We start from the raw sequence: 20330 nt of genomic DNA on the forward strand, positions 1-20330 counted from the left end.
AATTTAGTGACCTGTTTTAGTGAGCAATTAGATAAGTAAAAAAAAAATCACCATTTACATGTCTTTTTTAGCCAAACATTTAACCACCATCAAAAAGTAATAATATTTATTGTTAAACCAATTGCTTTGAAGAGTGGTTTGTCCTCTTGCCAATTTTGAAATTTGCAATCTAAAAAGCACATGAAAAACTGACAGTTATGAATGATTCTCTATATTTACTGTCCCAAATTTGCAAAGTCATTTATTTTGGAAAACTTCACTGTAGTAATAAGATACTGTATGAAAGTTACATTCAAATATTAGGGGTCAAATAAAGGTAAAGGATGAAGGATGGGAAAATTGGACTTGCAAGTGCAATACATCTGGAGACTTTGTTTTAAAATAAGTCGACTTGTGTTGACCTCCGAGCACTGCCATTTCCTTTCATGGGAAAATGCTGACATGTTTTACTGAGTTGGGCTTCAAACATCTGCTTTATGTGCTGAATTCTTTTCTTCAGTACATTTGGCAAATCAACAGAGGCTTATGAGAACTTACTTGTCAAGTTAGGTTCAGGGGAGAGTTCATTGACACCTTTGGACTCCATTTTCATTGTGTATAAATGACATTCCCCACATTTTCTTTATGTCTTCAGGCAAAGAGAGAAAAAAAGCCCTTCTGTTTGTGAAACTTCACGTTTTATGTAACTCAAAGAACTCTGTGGAAGACATTCTTAATTTTTGATTAACCACCTGAATGACCTTGTCATTTGTAACCTTATAAAAGTTTGAGCATGGTTGAAAAAAAGTGAGAGGCAGGGGGCAGTTAAGGTGCCAATTTTGGAGAATGTTAGGTTTCTTTTTCAGTATATTATGAAAAAATATTAGGAAGCAAACAAGACTTGGAAACACAAATGGAATTCCAAAATATTTTCAGCCTAAAACTTAAAAATGGAAAGCGTGTAAGCACATTAAAAGCAGTCACCATGACAGTATTCAAATCCCACTCAATATCCCAATGAGAAGAATCTGTACCTTCATTTTCCTGGCACATCAGCTTGGTATTGATTTTAAAGGTGGAATTGAAGGTAAGGCAGAGGTAGACTAGAAAATGTGATTTTATGGAGATAGCATTTTGGCAAGCAATACTTATACTTTTAATCGCCACCACTAATTGTATATCCCATACTGTGCTCCTTGTTAGGGCAACGCAATAGTCATTTATATTGAAAATATAACTGAAATATTATATAGACATTTAGCCTGAGCTTTTTCCAATGTTAAATAAATGAGATTATATCCAATTTTAAATACAAGCATTTATTTGTATTTACACTGATGCACCAGAAATGACTTTAGGTAAGATATCCAGTACCGTATAATGGTACTGATTTGACCAACTAATGTTAAATCAAAGGCCTGTTTGAACTATCATATTTTACACATTCTAGAATTCTGCTGAATTTGAATTTAAATTGATCTTTAAACTATTTGAGACTATAAATGCAAATTTTTAAAACTGTACCAGCTGAGTGTATATCTGTTTACTGCATATTATATCCCCCTGCTGAAATTTTAAATCTAGAGATCTTGTAGAAATCATCAGTTACATATCTGGCAGGGGTGAGTCTTGATTATAGAAAACAATATAAAAGCATCATAAAAGTATATTTTCTTTATTTCCATCTTTATGGTAATAAAAATTGCAAGTGTCTGAAATGCAAAGGCAATATATATACATACACACATATATATATATATATATGTGTATATATATATATATATATATAAAATATATATATATATATATATATATATATATATATATATATATATATATATATATATACACATACTGTGGATCACTGGTGAGTGTACAGCCACCCTGACCCAGCACAGACAGGCAGAAACAAGTTCTAGTCCAACACACATGGTTTATTTACAGTTGGGGAGAATTTTTTCTCTCCCCACAGCACAGTATTCAAGCACAATTCACAGTCTTTACTCTTCTTCTCTTTTCTCTTCCTTCCGGGTTTTTTTCTATAATTTGCTTGAACATTCCCCGCTGATTTTTTGACTTCTCTCATCTCGCTGAGAATCATAGTTCACTTGCAGGAGTGATATATTCATGCTAATCCGAGACAGAGGCTGTGGGCCCAGAGGAAGAGGAAGCGTGATGTCAGGAGTAGGGAGCTGGGCGGGGCCCTCCTCACTTTACTGTTTCACTACTATGTATATAAATATAAAAACATATATATAAATATATATATACGCGTGAGTCACTAACTTGCACCCAAAAGACATTGCTGAATTTAAGGGTGTCACAAAATTCATGGTGGGCTTGCCATTCCCTCTTTGGCGCTACAAACCTTCGACGCTCTAGGTACCTGTGGGGTGCTGTGAACCTGCGGTTGCCTTTGCAACAGACAAGCAGCCCTTAACAGATGCGTCAATTGGACTTTAGCATGTTGCCCCGTTAGGGAGGTTCTCAAAAGAGTTAAAAAATCTCTAACCTTCCCCCTCTTTGCTTTGTTCACACCGGTTTGGATAAAGTAACTGCCCAAGTTGGGCTTGGCTAGGTGCAAGAGAACATCAGCATTGACATGTGCAACCCTGGGCCAGTAGCGAACATCAAAAGCAAATGGCTGTAAACTAATAAACCACCGAATGTGTGGGGCATTCACTTCCTTTTGTCTATACAGCCACTGATAGACCCTCTGCTTCCAAGTGGCATGGGCATCCTACAGTCTGCGGTTCAGGTCTAAGAGCGAATGGATGTCGTTCTGGAGCATCATATCACAAAAGTCCTCCTATTTCCCTGACAGGACTGTGTCAATAGCAGGCTTCTCCACAATGTGTGTCACTGTGGAACCAGCTTTGAATCAGGTCCACTAAGTCCTGAACCTGTCCTTGTATAGGCCGGTCCGGTCAATGTGCCACAGATAAAACTGGAGCCCCTTGGCCACTGGACTCAGCCGTGCGGAGGAGAATCTGTTGCTTCATGAAATCATACTCATCAAGACTTTTTGGAGGGAGGTTTGGCATGACTTGTAGGGCCTATCTGGGTAAAATGGGGCCAATTCCAGTGACGCTTATCACAGTGCATCAGTGTTGCCGTGCGCTTTATGCAGAATACGAAAAACACTTTGGGTCATCCGAGGGAGTCATCTTACCAGCACATCTTTGGATTGCGCAAAGATAGGAGTGCCCGCAGGAGGCTCATCTTGCTCCACCAGTATCAGGATGTTATGTGCCTCTTGAAGTTCCATTGGCATGACTTGTAGGGCCTATCTGGGTAAAATGGGGCCAATTCCAGTGACGCTTATCACAGTGCATCAGTGTTGCCGTGCGCTTTATGCAGAATACGAAAAACACTTTGGGTCATCCGAGGGAGTCATCTTCACCAGCACATCTTTGGATTGCGCAAAGATAGGAGTGCCCGCAGGAGGCTCATCTTGCTCCACCAGTATCAGGATGTTATGTGCCTCTTGAAGTTCCATTGGTGCAAGACCCCACTCCGGGTACCATATGACACATGAGTCACTGCCTTGAACCCTAATAAAAACCTTTATATAACTTGAATCAGGAACAGCAAGGTTATTTATTGCAGAGGGAGCTACCACTCTACACACAGACACAGCAAAAGGGCAGGGCTGGGGCTAGGTCAGTGGCCAAGTTATAGTGTTCCCCACATCACCCATCGCCACCATGAAGATAACACCTCCACTGCTCTCAAAAAGTGACACAGCCACTGACCTGTAAACAGACAGACTAAGAATTATTTCAAACACATTCTGAACAATTTCCACCAGCTTTCTAGTCGTGATGAGAAGTGTAGGACTACCTAGAATAAATACACTTAATATGATTCATGCTTACAATATAAATTCTTCACCATTTAAAAGTATTAAGATATCTAGCCAGTTTTAGGATGTTTATTCAGAGTTTTCATAACAATTAAATGTGATAATCACATCTCCCAGTGGGCAGCAAGGTGGCACAGTAGTAGTGCTTCTGCCTCTCACTAAGGAGGCAAGGGTTCATGTCCTCTTTCATGTTCTCCCCAACTCTGTGTGGGTTTTCCACCAGCTAACATGTGAATTAGCTAAAGTGGCAATGCTAAATTGACTCTAGTGTGCTTTTGGGATGTGTTCACCCTGCGATGGACTGGAGCCCTGTTCAAAGTTTAGTCCTGCCTTGCACCCTGTGCTATCTGAAATAATCTCCAGTCCCCTTCAACCCTGGATTGGATTAAGCAGATTAGAATATGACATGACACCTTCAAGTGACTAATGTACAGTTCTCATCTTATTTGAATAAACTATATTGTGCACATTGTAAAACAAATGACGAAAGATGAATCAATGGGTTATGTTACTATGATTTTTTTCTGGATTGGGAGCTTTAAAAGCAACAGTACTGTAAGAATCAGGGCTAAAGACACTGCCCTCTTAAATTTACAAAAATAACGTTTCGCCAATTGTGCTAGTGAATTAAAAGAGTTGATGGATGAAAAATACTTTTTCCTGATGTGAGACTCGCCCAGACACCACCAGTCAGAGACCACATCTTTCTAAAAGTCACACGTTTATTTTCCATAAATAAACACAGTCCCAAAACACCACACAATGCACACAGTAATAATCACCACAATTAGACTTGAAATCTCTGTCCTTGGCCACCAATCTCCTCCTGGGAGCTTTGTCCTGCTGCCTCTCCCGACTCTAGTCCCCGATTGCTGGAAGGCGGCCCCTTTTATTCCTGCCCGGATGTGCTCCAGATGGCTTATGACGTCCATCCGGCAGCACTTCCTGTTGTGGCGGAAGTGCTGCCCTTTGCACTGGAAGCACTCCGGGCGTCCCTGGCAGGTTTCTCTGCCATCTTGCAGAGTGTGGCGCAAGTAACTATTTCCAGGTCCCACGAGGTTTGAGGTGCCCTCTGGCGGTGGCCACGGGTCCCAACAAGTTATAATCTTTTCTCTCTTTTCCCGTGGTACTTTCCTGTTCCAGGGCGGTTGCCCCCTCGTGGCCCGGAAGCTTTTTCTGCCACCTTCCGGTCCTTTTAGGTGTCCCGGCTGGGTAAGAACCCCAGCCGTCTGTGACACTGAATACAGAAAAAATAAATATGTAGTTATTGGGGTGAATGATGCAGTCTTCAAAAACGTTATGTCACTTTTTAACTTGGTTGTTCTTAATGTAAGCTTTAATGAATCTACGTGCAACCTAAGCATATCTTTGAAACTAGCATGTAATGACAAATGCTATCAAAATCTTGTCTTATTCTATCTTAAAAATACTGGAAAATTCTGATGGTTTCTAAATATGAAGGATACTGAGAAATTAATTCCTGTATTTATTTCTAATATGATTGATTATTGTAATATGTTACTCATCATATTTTCAAATTGTTTTAGTCAATTCAAAATGTTGCTGCAGGAATCATTACAAGAACTAGAAAGTATGAACACATAACTTCTGTACTTAAGTCTTAACACAGTCTTCCAGTTAAGCACAGAGCTGGTTTCAAATTTCCCTTTCTTGCAAATAAAGCCTTAAATGACCAAGATCCTTAATACATATTCTAGCTGTTGATTAGCTGTGCATATTTCATCCCTGTATTTTAGTATTTTGTACTGTGTAATACAAAAATTATGAACCATTACTACCCCTCCTCTGTTCTGCTTCTCTTTTCAGTATCCTGCTGTGCCACTGCTGTGCTACTCTTGTGCACGGAAAGACTTCTGAGATATTGGGAGACTTGAAATCAAGGGATGAAAAGACTCAGTTGTCAGATTAGATAACCCAGCACATAGTCTACTGTAGACTGCCCAGAAGATGGTGGGCATCTAGTTGACTGAGGTCTGAGACTGTACCCTAACTGTGGACCCCCGCAGAGATTTATTTTCTCCAGAGGTGGACTGGAATTTTTGTTTTCCTTTTCTCCACTGTCTACTGGCATTAGTTCAACAATTAATTAATGAAAAGATATCGCTGCAGTTTGAAAGGGCTTTGTTTCTTCTCTTTTTTCAAACAAATTTGTATCTTTATGTGCATTTATTATGAAATTATTAGTTTGTAAAGTTTATATTAATATCTGCATGTGAACTGGTTAACAGCACTTTGCACCTGCACTCAAGAAAGAGCACTATACGAAATAAAGTATATTAAATTGCAATAGAAGATGTCCTTTCATCCATCCATTTTCTGCAGCTTATCTGGGTGAGGGTCACGGGGTAGCAGTTTTAATATAGATGCCAAGACATCCCTTTTCTCTGCCACCTCTTCAAACTCCTCCAGGGGTATGCAGAGACCTTTCTAGGCATGGCCTAGGTCAGCCCTGAGGCCTTATCCCAGATGGACATGCCCTAAACAACTTAGGAACTTGTCCAAGAGGCATCCTAATCAGATACCTGAACTACCTCAACTGACTCATTTTGATGCAGGGAAGCAGCATCTCTATGTTGAGCTCCTCCTGAATTCCTGAGTCTTAGCCCAGCCACCCTGCGAATGAAGCTAATTTTTGCCACTTGTATCCAAAGTTTAGCTCTGCGGACACTACCACTAAAGCTTGTGACCAGAGGTGAGGGCAGGAATCTACATCAGCTCGTAAATCAAGAGGTTTGCTTTTCAGCTTAGCTCTCTCTTCACTACGACTGACTAGTACAACGTCTATCTGACTGTGAATGTGGCTCTGATCCACCAGTCTATCTTCCACTCTCTTCTTCCCTCACTCATGAACAAGACCCTGTAATAAACTCCTCCACTTGAGGCAGCACATCATCCTAAACCTGAAGATGGCACTCCACCCGTTTCTGGCTAGTATTAAAAACAACAATCTAAACAGTCTAAATTTGCAGATAACACTAAATTAAGTGAATTAGCAAATACTCTGGAGGGTGCTAAATTAGTATAAAATGGAGCTTTGTGGAATTTAGCATGGAGCAGATGTATGTCAAACAAATTTTAACTTTTTGCATTTTTTTCGTATAAAAATGAATACAGCCTGAGATAAAACAATTGAAAAATCAAGGCAAAGAACATTTAACTGTGTTGAGTGGTAGTAAAGTACATTTTAAGTTTTATTGTGATGTTACATCTGATATATTCCATAAAAAACATTTACACTATAATCACGGTTTCTGTATTACAAAACTCTTAACACTAGATTTAATGACATTTTAAACTATAAAGCGTCATTATACATAAACTCCATCAATGAGCACATGACTAATAATCAATGGACAAGGAGACACTAACTTTACATAAATTTAAAAAATTTAAAAAGGGGAAATAGCTTTGTCAAAGTGTCTTAAAAGTACAGTATATTAAAGATATGTATAATCAAACCCAGTGAAGTTAAACTTCAGAAAAACTTAACAAGAGAAAATTCAGGAGGCTGCTGTGCATTGTGCTGAGCCAAAATACAAAAATGCAATCTTGTAAGAGTCTTTTTTTCTAAAGATTGTATAATGTTCATAGTTACCATAAAATGACCCATGGTGAAATGTAAAATAATTTTTGGCATTTTGCATACAACATCTTTTTTTTAATGATTAATATTGTTCAACTAGTTGCCTAATGTTATTTTATTTAGAAAGTCTTGAAACTGAAAATGATTGGCAGGTTACAGATATGTGTTACTCACTTACATTTATTTTATATGAGGGTCATTCACCTTTATTTACTTTGACATTCTGAAGGCAGCTGAATGCTTACCACGATATCTTAGTGTAATATAAAACTAGACATATTTTGGTTGGAAAGAGAATATAGACATATACATTAGTAATATGTGGCAAAATACGTTACTGTATCAAGTAAGACCTTTGGTTTGCTTGTGGATCAGAGGAGTAGTGAGGAGAAAAAAGGAATTCTGATCTCTCTGGTGTGCATAATAGGAAAGAAATCAAAGTAATTAAAAAGAATGAAAAAAGAAATTACATCCTAAAGTAATTTTTCTAAAAAGATATATTTGTATGATGCTTATAGTGACACAAATCTAAAAAGATTTTAAAAAGATATTTAATAAACAAAGTGAACTTACACTGTATTATTATTTCCTCTACATTGGTAGTATATTATTTTGTTATTTGCTTCATCTTAGCTTAGCACTTGTACTTCAAAGGGGGTTTAAATGCTTTTATCACTCAAAAGAAGAAAAAAAAATCAAAGAAAACTAAATGAATAGCTTAATTTACTCATCAGCTTCTTTTTGTGCTCTTTTATTTCTTACTGACTCTACGGTATATAAATGATCAAATACTCAACAAAATTGCTGCTAAAACGAATTGTTCATTTTAGTCAATTTGCCTTTTAATTTAGCAGGTTAAACAAGCAGCAGCTTAAATTTAATTGGGCTTTTGTAATGCATATAATTTACTTTACATAGGGAAAGGAATACATGAAGACCTATTTTAATTCTAACAGTTAAGATTAGCAATACCAAGTATTTGGTATAATGCCAAATGTTCCTATATAGCTGAATATGTTCATTTAAAGTATTTTCTGTGACTTGGAGTTTACTAGTTATGGGCTGATGCACAGCTTCATTTTTGTTTTATTTTAATAATATATGGTATGTAATAGGTAATTCGAAATACATTTCCATATATGATTGTTACTTTTTATAGACATTCTCTTATTCCTTTTTTTAATTACTTTATTAATTTACTTGAATTACTTTCTTTCTTAAAAGGATTAAGTATTTTTGTTATAAACTATCCTAGTTCAGAATTTCTATTTATGCTGCAACCCAGAACAGAGGAACATCCATGTGACTTTTAACTAAACTTTTTTTTATATTTTAATATCCTAACAATCTCCTGTCCATTCTCACCAAGACTGATTTTAAGGCTAAGTATTTGCTAGTTGGCCAGAATGGCTTGTTTTCTCAACAAAGGCTACAGAAATATTTTATTTTGCAAATGCTTCCTACCAAGAAACAACATTTAGATGATGTTTAGCTGTCATCATTGCACTTCTTTGGCTACCATGATGTTATACACACGAGTGACCTCATACACAAGACTTTTGAAGATTCTTATGTTAAATCAATAGCCATTCACAAGTGATACCATATAGAACAACCTAGATGAGAACAGACCATTTATCCGAACAAAATTTGCCAATCCTGTCCACTTAATTCTTCCAAAATAACATCGAGCCTACTTTTAAAAGACTGTAAAGTCCTACTGTCTACCAGTCTATGTGGTCACTTATTTCATGTGTCTGTGGTTCTCTGTGTGCAGAAACACTTCCTAGTGTTTGTACAAAATTTACCCTTTACAAGTTTCCAAGTTTCTGTGTTCCCATGTCCATGATGAACTCATTTTAAAGTAACAGTCTCGATCCACTGTACTAATTCCCTTCATAATTTTAAACACTTCAATTATGTCTCCTCTTAATCTTCTTTTGCTTAAACTGAATCCACTCAACTCTTTTTAATTTCTCCTCATAGTCCTGGAATCAGCCTAGTCGCTCTTCTCTGACCGCTTTCTAGCACTGTTATGTCCTTTTTTTAGCCTGGAGACCAAAACTGCACACAGTAATCCAGATGAGGCCACACCAGTGTGTTATAAAGCTTGACCATAATCTGCTTGGACTTGTACTTCACACATTGTGCTTTAGTCCGCTTAACGGCTTCTGAACACTGTCTGCCATTTGATAGTCTCAAGTCCACTACGACTCCGAAATCCTTCTCATAAGCTGTGCTTTCAGTTTTCAGACCTCCCATTGTGTACTCAATGCTAACATTTTTACTTCCTATCTGTAATACTTTACATGCAGTTTATGGAATAATAAAATCAAAAAAAAATAAAATGAAACATTAAAAATATCCGTCCATCCATCCTCTTCCGCTTATCCGGGGACGGGTCGCGGGTGCAGCAGCTTAAGCAGAGAGGGCCAGACTTCCCTCTCCCCGGCCACTTCTTCCAGCTCTTCCGGGAGAATCCCATGCTTCCCAGGCCAGCCGGGAGACATAGTCCCTCCAGCATGTCCTGGGTCTTCCGCGGGGCCTCCTCCCGGTTGGACGTGCCTGGAACAGGGAGGGAGGCATCCTGATCAGATTCCCGAGCCACCTCATCTGACTCCTCTCGATGCGGAGGAGTAGCGGCTCTACTCTGAGCCCCTCCAGGATGACTGAGCTTCTCACCCTATCTTTAAGGGAAAGCCCAGACACCCTGTGGAGGAAACTCATTTCAGCCGCTTGTATTCGCAATCTCGTTCTTTCGGTCACTACCCATAGCTCATGACCATAGGTGAGGGTAGGAACGTAGATCGACTGGTAAATTGAGAGCTTTGCCTTACGGCTCAGCTCCTTTTTCACCACGACAGACCGATGCAGAGCCCGCATCACTGTGGAGGCCGCACCGATCCACCTGTCGATCTCACGGTCCATTCTTCCCTCACTCGTGAACAAGACCCCGAGATACTTGAACTCCTCCACTTGGGGCAGGATTTCTCACCCAACCCTGAGAGGGCATTCCACCCTTTTCCGGCTGAGGACCATGGTCTCGAATTTGGAGGTGCTGATTCTCATCCCAGCCGCTTCACACTCAGCTGCGAACCGTTCCAGAGAGAGAACTATAAATAATAATATATAAAAATAATAATAATAATAAAATATAAAATGTATATAAAAAAAGGTGGATTGGCGATTCTAAATTGGCCCCAGTGTGTGCTTGGTGTGTGGGTGTGTTTGTGTGTGTCCTACGGTGGGTTGGCACCCTGCCCAGGATTGGTTCCTGCCCTGTGTTGGCTGGGATTGGCTCCAGCAGACCCCCGTGACCCTCTACTTAGGATTCAGCAGGTTGGAAATTGGATGGATGGATGTATATAAAAAAATGAAAATGAAAACCACAACAAAAATTGCTTAAATGTAGACAGATTCCAACAATGACAATTTGAAAAACTGATGTAACCAAAATGGTTTGTTGTAATTTTAGGAAGTTGCTCACTTACTGGTTCTTGTTATTTTTTTTCTTTTGCTTGATGTTGAGTCTGGTGCTTCTGATGTTTGGTCACATTTATTGCCTGGCTATATCTGAAAACATGACATTCATCATTCTTTTTTTCTAAAGATGTGACTATAAGCTTGAACTAGATAGAATTATGGGGTATAAAATGGGCATCAGAAGAATAAACATTCAGCTTGTAGTGGCCTTCATGATGATTAAAAATCAGTCTCAGCTTAAATTTGTTAAAGAGAAAAAACAGTTAATTTGTATGCACTCTTCTTCCTTTAATCAAACAGAGTTTACTGAGTACTAAAGCAACCATTTCATCTCACCAGTTTGAGAGCTGACCAGAATAAAAATTATTATAATTTTCAAGTTAATTTTTGATACCAAACTTGCTTTCACTGGATAATGCTCTACATACACTTCATTTTTAATCTACTTATCCTGACAATTGGTCGCAATGGCAATACAAAAAAAATAGTCTTGGCCAGCATCTATCTGCTTGGCTAGGAGAATCCCCTAAGGCAAATCCCCTTCAATACCATTCAAAAAATACAATGCTTCCAGTGTGTTCTGAGTCTGCCTGTGGTTCTTCTCACAATGAACTGTGCCCATGGTGCAGCCAAACAGCATGCCCAACCCACGTCTTGATCCAGAGAAGCAGAAGTTCTACTCTGATGTCATCTTGCATTGCTAAGATCCTCACCCTGTCATGGAGAGAAAGCCAAGCAAACCTGCCCAGCAGCATACTTTTGAATGATAGTGCGTATAGTCTCATTCGTTTTGTCCAGGGCTTGTTACCAGCTGTGAAAAGTGAGATATATTCTGTGGAGAAGAAAATCAAAAGCTGTGTTTATGGATTTTGCTTCTTCCTTACCACCAGAATCCGGTACAGTGTCCGCAAAACTGATGCTACTGTTCCAAGTTGTTGGTCAAACTTACAGTCACCTCTACTCTCACTTATTAACAAAGCCCTAAGGTACTTGAACTACCTCAGTGCACTCTATATGAAGCTGAGAAATTTAAATTAAACAAATGCTCCTCTAATTGTATTAACGTTCCTGGTGTCATGACTCCTTTAAAAGCTAATAATTAAAATGTATGGACTTAACAATACACTGTTCTGCAGATTATTTCATTACCAATACCTTATGGCAATCTTCATAATTTATTGCTGAGAAGGGAGGTGATTTGGATTTACTTTATTGACATCTTTGCCCCTAGGGAGCTTAATGAACAAAGTCTTCATTTATTTTTTGTAATGCTGAATGTGGAGCATTTTTATTAATGACATTGACGTACTGTATAAGTTATATATTTTAAAAATATTATCATTCTGCATAGTGAACATTTTTTGTCACATTTAATGAACATATTTGTTCGAAAGTTTAACAAGAATGTTTTGGAAATTTTTTTCAGAACTTGTTTTCTTCATTCCTTCTTTATATACCTGTATATATAACTAATTGGGTAACCATTTTTGACATCTGAAATGAAAGTAAAAACTATTGGTACAGTTTCTCCAATAAGAGATTGTGGATAAAATGTATTGTCAAAGCCTAACAGTGATACTTGCATCGAATTAAAGTAGTAGTGCTTAAATCGCATCTACATAAAAACACCAAAAATAAAGACACATTCTACACAATATTGGAAAACAGACCCAATGGAGTTTCTGTTACAATTCAAATTAATAAACATAATAATTTGATCAATTTGACAAGGAATGGATTTATTAGTCAGATGCAGAAATTCCAAAAGTTATCTGTTATGCTAAGAGTCAAAGTCATTAGCAGAATTCGATACACAGGAGTCATTTTAGTTTTTTAATGTTACCAAATTCATCATTGATACAACACTAGATAAAGTTCAAACCCAGAATTCTGATCCCTTTTAATTGACTGAGCATTAAGGCTTTTGAGAAGGTCTTTCCTTTATTAGTCAATATTTGCTGTTCATGTTCCATTCTTTTAAGTGTGAAGGGAAGCACCAATTGAAAAACATAGAGTTTGGAAAACAATGTAAAATAAGAAATAATTTAACTAATAATTTAATTTAATAACAGATAAGGACAATACCAAAACATAAGAAATTAATTTTTAATGTGTCCCCCACCATGATGTTACTGAAATAAAGAAGAAAAGCAATAATCATCAGTTAATAATGTATAGAGACAAAAACAAACAGAAAAAAACTAATCAACCACATGTGCGTGATATTCACCTACAATATTATTATAATACCTCATATATTCTTTTGGTTTACTCCTTTTAAAACTGCTTGCCATCTGAACCTAATTTTGAAACTCTACATTTAACTTTTATTAAACAACAAAAAACTAAATTCAACACCACAGACTTACTAGCCTTTCACTCAGAGGGCTCCCTTCTGTAGTATTCATGCAATTCTACAGTATGTAGAATGTTGTGAATGTTGTATGGATGTTTTTTCCCTATATAAAACTTAATTATTACATTTGTATATGTTTTAAATGGAAATTAAAAAAGTAATTATTTTTACCGTCTTGATTTTCAAAATTTTCCCAAGAATTTAGTTCTGTTCACACTGCATTGTTTCACTTGTGACATCATGCAGTGCCAAATATTAATAAGAACATAAGGAAATTGATAAATGAGAGGAAACCATTCAATTCATCAAGTTTTTTTTTTTGTTTTTTTTTGTTTAGCTAATAGCTAAGCTATTCCAATATCTCATCCAGATACTTCTTAAAGGATGTTAACTATGGCATTGATTCCACTTTCAGGTTATCCCTCGATGGATACAAAAACACTCTTGTTATTAATGGTAGTTGTAGTAGCTTCTAAACAAGTAGGCGCTATTGTCAGGTTTTGACCTTCTGGTTTTGAACACATTGCCCTTTGACTTTTGATCTTTGTCTTGCCCTGTTGGTTATGGATGCTCAATTTCATTTTTGCATCTCCTAGTCCTTTTGCTCATAACAATTGTCAACACCTTGCGTGTCATATTACCAACTATGGTTGATATCTACAGTCTGCCAGGTTATGCTCTATCTCACTAATTTGCTACAGTACTAGGACAGCAAGAGCTGTGTGTATAATCCATAAATAATTATCTCTGTATATCTGGACTTTATTCTTTTTTTGTACTATTGATAGATAAACTTAGATGCTTTTCAAAGCTAGAATCAAATATTACCCCTGCCATACCATGGTCCATAACTGAATTGGTTCTTTCTGGCTCCTTGCTATTCATTATTTCATTTTATGACAAAACTCCTGACTAACTCTTCAGAATCCTCTTTTGTATTCTCCCATTTTATCCCAAATCCTCACTGCTAAATGTTTTCTCACTGCTGTTATTTTATACTGTTCTTGAACTACCTTTTCCATTGTTGTTCTTTAAATAAATGTTCTATATTTATAAAATCAAAGCCCTGTACAACCTCCTCATGATAGAAGCTGTAGTACAGTAAAGCACAGTGAGGTCCTTTTCAGATTTTTACTGCAGAGAAACAGCTGTACAATGTAGGGTGGAAGAGATGGGTATATTGCCTTGATTTAAAACATTCATTTAATGGAGTATCATAAATAGAAATTAATAAAATTCTAGAAAGTCAATAGACAGAATTAAATTAACATTCAAAAAAACTTTTACGGAAAGTCCATTAATACAAAATCAGAATGCCTTTCTTGTGTCTGGAGTTTATAGAAGGAAGCCTAACAGTTATGCTGAGAAGTTGGTTTTGATGTCACTTTATACATTACAGATAAAAGAGTAAGTGCTTACTTATAAGTAAATTAATAAATGCAGTGCAATATCAGTATCTAAGAAGAATTGAGAAAAGTGAGACCACTGAATATTTATAGTTTTTTTGTGAGAGGATGATATTAAAAGAGCATACTGAATTTGGCAATAGTACTAATAGCACTAATCATAACAAGTACAAATATTATGATCAACAATGGCAAACCAGCAAGCAGCAAGGAACACAAAAATATCTGCAGAAAAATTCCAAAGAAAATAAGGTCATTACAGTAATTTAAAGTTCACTTCATTATATTGTGTAAAAAGAGTTTCTTATACTCATGTCTTCCACAGACTAGTGACAGTAGTACAAAATATAAGGTTTTGAATATTGCTGCAAAGTGTGGCTCTACATAAGAGTGAAGAGACTGAATGCTTATACAAACCGCATTTTTCCTTTTTTTCCTCTCATTTTTTTTTGTAATGTAAAACCAGGTCACAAATAAAACAAAAGTACATTGAAATACAAGTATATGATTTCAAAGCAATATTTATTCAGTAAAATTAGAGATTTGCTTAAGTAACTAAAAATTTTTGCAAGGCACTACATATAAACACATTCTGTGTTTACTGAAAGACTTCATTAGCCGAGGGTAATAACTGACCCTGAACCTATTGGTGCAAGTGCCACTTGTCCTTGAATCATTTATCAGAGTGAGAACGGTGGCTGTACAGGATTCATATTCATATTCAGCAGGTTGGAAAATGGATGAATGGATGATTCGCAGACTTAATTATGCTTCATTTACATTGGACTTACCCTACTTAATCCAGCTCAGGGTCACAGAGGTTAGGATTCTGTCTGAGTAACACTGAGTACAAGGTAGACACTAAACCCCAGTGCCACACCAGTCCATTACTCTGTATAACCTAAATCCACTGAACAGAGTCATCTCCAGGCAGAGGAGTAGCTTCAGTGACAGACTTTTGTTACTGTCCTGCTCCACTGACAGACTAAAGAGATCGTTCCTCCCCCACACTATGCGACTCTTCAATTCCACCCGGGGGAGTAAATGGTAACATTAATTTTATTTTTATTTTTTTCATTTTTTTCATTTTTTCATTTTTATTACTATTTAATTTAATATTGTTTCTTTGTATCAGTATACTGCTGATGGATTATGTTAATTTCCCCTTGGGATTAATAAAGTATCTATCTATCTATCTATCTATCTATCTATCTATCTATCTATCTATCTATCTATCTATCTATCTATCAAGCTTGATCAATGTTGGTGCAATTAATCAGAATATGAAAATACTATATCCTAGAATATTTGACTAAATATTATCACTCTAATTATAAATAATTGAATTATATGGATTGAGTGGCCTCTATGTCAAGCACAGCACACCAATACTGTAGTAAGTTGTCCACCATTTATTTGCTCTCAAAACAGAATAAATTTAATTGGTCATGGATTTAACTACATGTCAAGAATGTACCACATGACTGTTCAAATATTCCCTGTAGTTGTTTGAAAATTAGCTTTTAGTAGAACTTTACTTTAAATAGCTCATTATATTTCACTCCTCAGCTGGTCAAATAAATTGAGCTTGAAAATCAATCAATTAGCATGTTCTAAGATTTATTTTATGACACATTATGTGCAAGCATTACTGACATATAAAAGGAGAGATCCGTGGACTCATGGGAGTTTTGCTATATCATGGTCCTCTTATCCTTATGATTCAACAGGATTTTTCAGTCTAGACAATGCTTTTTTTAATCATCCAGAACCTAAAACAGGTACTTCTGTTTCTGTTTTCTGGTACAGCTAAACTAAGGACACCAGATGCTATGTATTTTTCGTTTTGCCATTCATTCCCATGACACCACTGTAACACTCAAGCTGGCCATATGGTGCCACTGTCATTGAACGTGACTTTTGTAGTCTTGCAGTTTCTACCTCTCAGTTGTGTTTCATTGGAACCTACCTACATCTTTTAAATATAATCACTGTCTCTTACTGAACAGTCAGTTGCATATAAAAATAAAGAAGAGAAGGAGTAAGAAGATTTTGTGGTTCATGGTGTAAACAGTTGTGTTAAAATGACTGTGTTGTGAAAAAGATTAAAAACATTGTTAGACACTAATGTCATTTGCTCTACTGTATGTTTGTATTATTCATCTGAAATGCTGCCTCTTTAAACTCTGCACAACTAGCGTGACTGGTATAAGGTGTTGAGCAGACCAATACTTAGCATACAATGGACAGTAGAAAATCCAGCCAGTTGTATTTGGCAAAAAAGAATCAACTACTATTTAACCTTTCCACTGACCACAAACATGGCTCTGATGACAGTCCTTCACATGAAAGTTGCCCCCCAATTGGAATAGAAAGCAGTTTGGTATGTGTTTCATCTTTTATTAAGAGAAAGCTTCTCTTGCTTGTTATCATCCAACCTGGCTATATTCTGGAGTTATGCATTCCATTTCCTTCCTGGAAAAAAGATATAAACTCTGAGGCATTAGAGTATCCTTTTCTCAGTGGTTTTCCTTGTATTTCCAGGGGATTGTAAGAGGATCAGCCAGAGCAAATTGTGATACTATTGTGGGTAATCGTGCTACCTCTTTCTTCTTATGTGTTTACTGGAGGGTATTTCTCACATAAATTACTTAGGCATCCACGAGTACCTGCCTTCCCATAACCACTGTGTTGGTTAAAGTTAATAATGTCTGATTATGCTTTTGAGGCTTTAGTTATGATGCCACAAAAACAGATCCCAGAGCCTTCTGCTTCTGTAATTTCAAAGCTGTTGCTCCTTGTGACATCCCCTTACTCATCCATCATAAGATGTGTGCTTTCTGTCTTGTGCTAAAATTCCATCTGTTTCTTTCTGTTCCACTTTTCTTCCCTCATCTTGGTAGGATCCATCCAACATGGATGCAGATTAGACACTTACTTATTTAGTTCATACATTTCTATTTGTGAATAACTTCACAGGATTGTAACCATTAAATAGATGCAATGCACAGTGGGACATGTAAAGACTTTTCACTTAAAGCTTTCCCTATTTGGGTCTCTATATTCCATCTTAAAATCAAGTTCTCCTTTGGGATGAATAAGTATACCTAGCTTAATGTACCTGACCTCAAAGTATACACAGCTTCATGGTTACTCCGAGGCAATCCTGGACTAGAGATGAGGTAAACGGAAATGTCTGAAAGCTCTCAGTAGTGAACAGTAGTCTATTATCTGTCTCCACCACTGATGTAATCACATGGTGGGAAGAGATGGTATTGACAGAGCTTATAACCACTGCAGCTGTGGTTGGGTTAAGTAGGGTTATTACTCTGTATCATGAAAATCAATCAACCACAAGAAGATGCTATTTTGCAGTTGAAATTGATCTGCAAAAGTTTCGACCTATCATATGTGAAGATACTCGTTTATGTCTGCATATTGACAGACGACCCAATTTTCCTCTTCTGTAGGATAGGTGGTTGCCACACTGACTGCTCTTCACAAGTTTAGCATGTTATAGTGCCAAGGTGTCCCACATTTGATTTTCACTGATTGTATTTCTCCCGTGTAATAAAAAAAAATATAAATCAATTATCATTCACTAGTTGTGGACAATTCATCATCCTAGTCAACACTGTCTATTTGAAGGTAGTAGATTTAAAACTTTCTTTACATCTGTTAATCACACTGTTATCATAGGTTCATATTTTTAAGTAGCTGAGAAGCTGCCTTTTGTCTATTTGATATTGCAAGAATTTTTGAAATTTATTCTTAGAAGTTCTCCTTCCCGATGTTTATGGATTAAAGTATTTATGTTTGGCAAATTACTATAAACTTGCTAGGGCATGCTTATTGATCATTTACACCCAGAAATTTTCCTTATCCTTGAAAAACTTGTTATTCACTGTCTGACCTAATTTATAGTTTTATTTCATTTTAGGAGGTTCTTTGATGTGCCAAAACATATGCAGCAGAGGCAGTGCCCTACAACATGCCTAATGAATGTTGCAAGTTAAAACGACTGCTTTTACAGTAAAAAGGAACTTGCTATAATTAAGTATATGCAAGTAGCTTTGAACAACACTCTAGAAACTTTATTCTTGTGTGCGCGCCCTGTTCAGTTTTGTCAAGAATGCCTTTAATGGACTATTTAAATATGTATTGTGAAGTTAGATTTACAACTGTGACCCAGTCTGTTCTTTCGTTAATTTTGGAAATGAGTTCCAGCTGTTTTATTCTAATACACTTCAATTTCCCTTTGGCCATAAGAGGTAACAGTGTTAGTCTAAGAATTAGTATGCAAAAAGTTTAGGCATCTGGTCCTATTTACCTAGTTTCTCACACAGATTAATGAAGTGTTGTTTTGCAGATTTGACAAAGGCTCAGCTTGCTGTGTTTACTCCCTGAATAGCTGGACATCAGGCTGATGCTGACCTCCGACCACGCTGTACATAAGTATCATGCACTGATTGATATTCCACATGGTTGTCCTAGTAAAGTCATATCCGAGATGAATGTGTCTGGTGCAATGCATTATTCTGTTTCCAGACTTTTTATAATTAGCTCCTGTGCCACTCTTTCAACACGGTGGTTTTTGCAGGCTACTGTCACTTTAGTCATTCATGGAGTATTGGCTTTGTTGGTTCTGACTATGCATGGTAAAGCAATGTCTCCATCATTAGAACATTTTTTGTGGTCTATACTCCTGACCTGTACACTTTTACATAATGTTGTTTTCTTCTTAAATGACAGCAGTGTGCATCTCTTGCAAGGTACTTATGCTTACTATGATGTAATGTTCCGCCACATCCATTGAACTTTGAATCTTTCCATCTTTGCATCATTGCCTCGCAATAAAATAAAATAACATGAATTCTTTATCTATACTAATAAAAGACAAAGCCCTCACTGACTGAATGACTGACTGACTCACTCACTCACTGACTAACTGATTCACTCATCACTAATTCTCCAACCTCCCGTGTAGGTAGAAGGCTGAAATTTGGCAGGCTTATTCCTTATATCTTACTTATAAAAGTTAAGCACGTTTCATTTTGAAATTCTACACGTAACGGTCATAACGGTCGACAATGTCCGCCATGTTGAACTTTCTTATTTATGGCCCCATCTTCACGAAATTTAGTAGGCAGCTTCCCTGCGCTAACTGAAACCGGTGTACATACTTATTTCGGTGGTATGACGCCACTGTCGGCCGCCATATTGAACTTTCCAACGTCACTAATTCTCCAACTTCTTGTGTAGGTAGAAGGCTGAAATTTGGCAGGCTCATTCCTTACAGCTTACTTACAAAAGTTAAGCAGGTTTCATTTCGAAATTCTGCGAGTAACGGTCATAACAGTTGACAGCGTCCGCCATGTTGAACTTTCTTATTGATGGCCCCATCTTCACGAAATTTGGTAGGCGGCTTCCCTGCACTAACCAAAACCAATGTACGTACTTATTTCGGTGGTATGATGCCACTGTCGGCCGCCATATTGAACTTTTCAATGGTCTTTGTTACTTATGGGCCCATCTTCAAGAAATTTGGTACACGGGTTCCCAACGCTAACTGAATCCTACTTACGTACATATATACGTCCATAGCCTGGAGCTCGGTCACCGTGTGAGGCGGCGTTG

Source organism: Polypterus senegalus, chromosome 10, assembly GCF_016835505.1.
Source record: "Polypterus senegalus isolate Bchr_013 chromosome 10, ASM1683550v1, whole genome shotgun sequence".
Classification (NCBI taxonomy): domain Eukaryota; kingdom Metazoa; phylum Chordata; class Cladistia; order Polypteriformes; family Polypteridae; genus Polypterus; species Polypterus senegalus.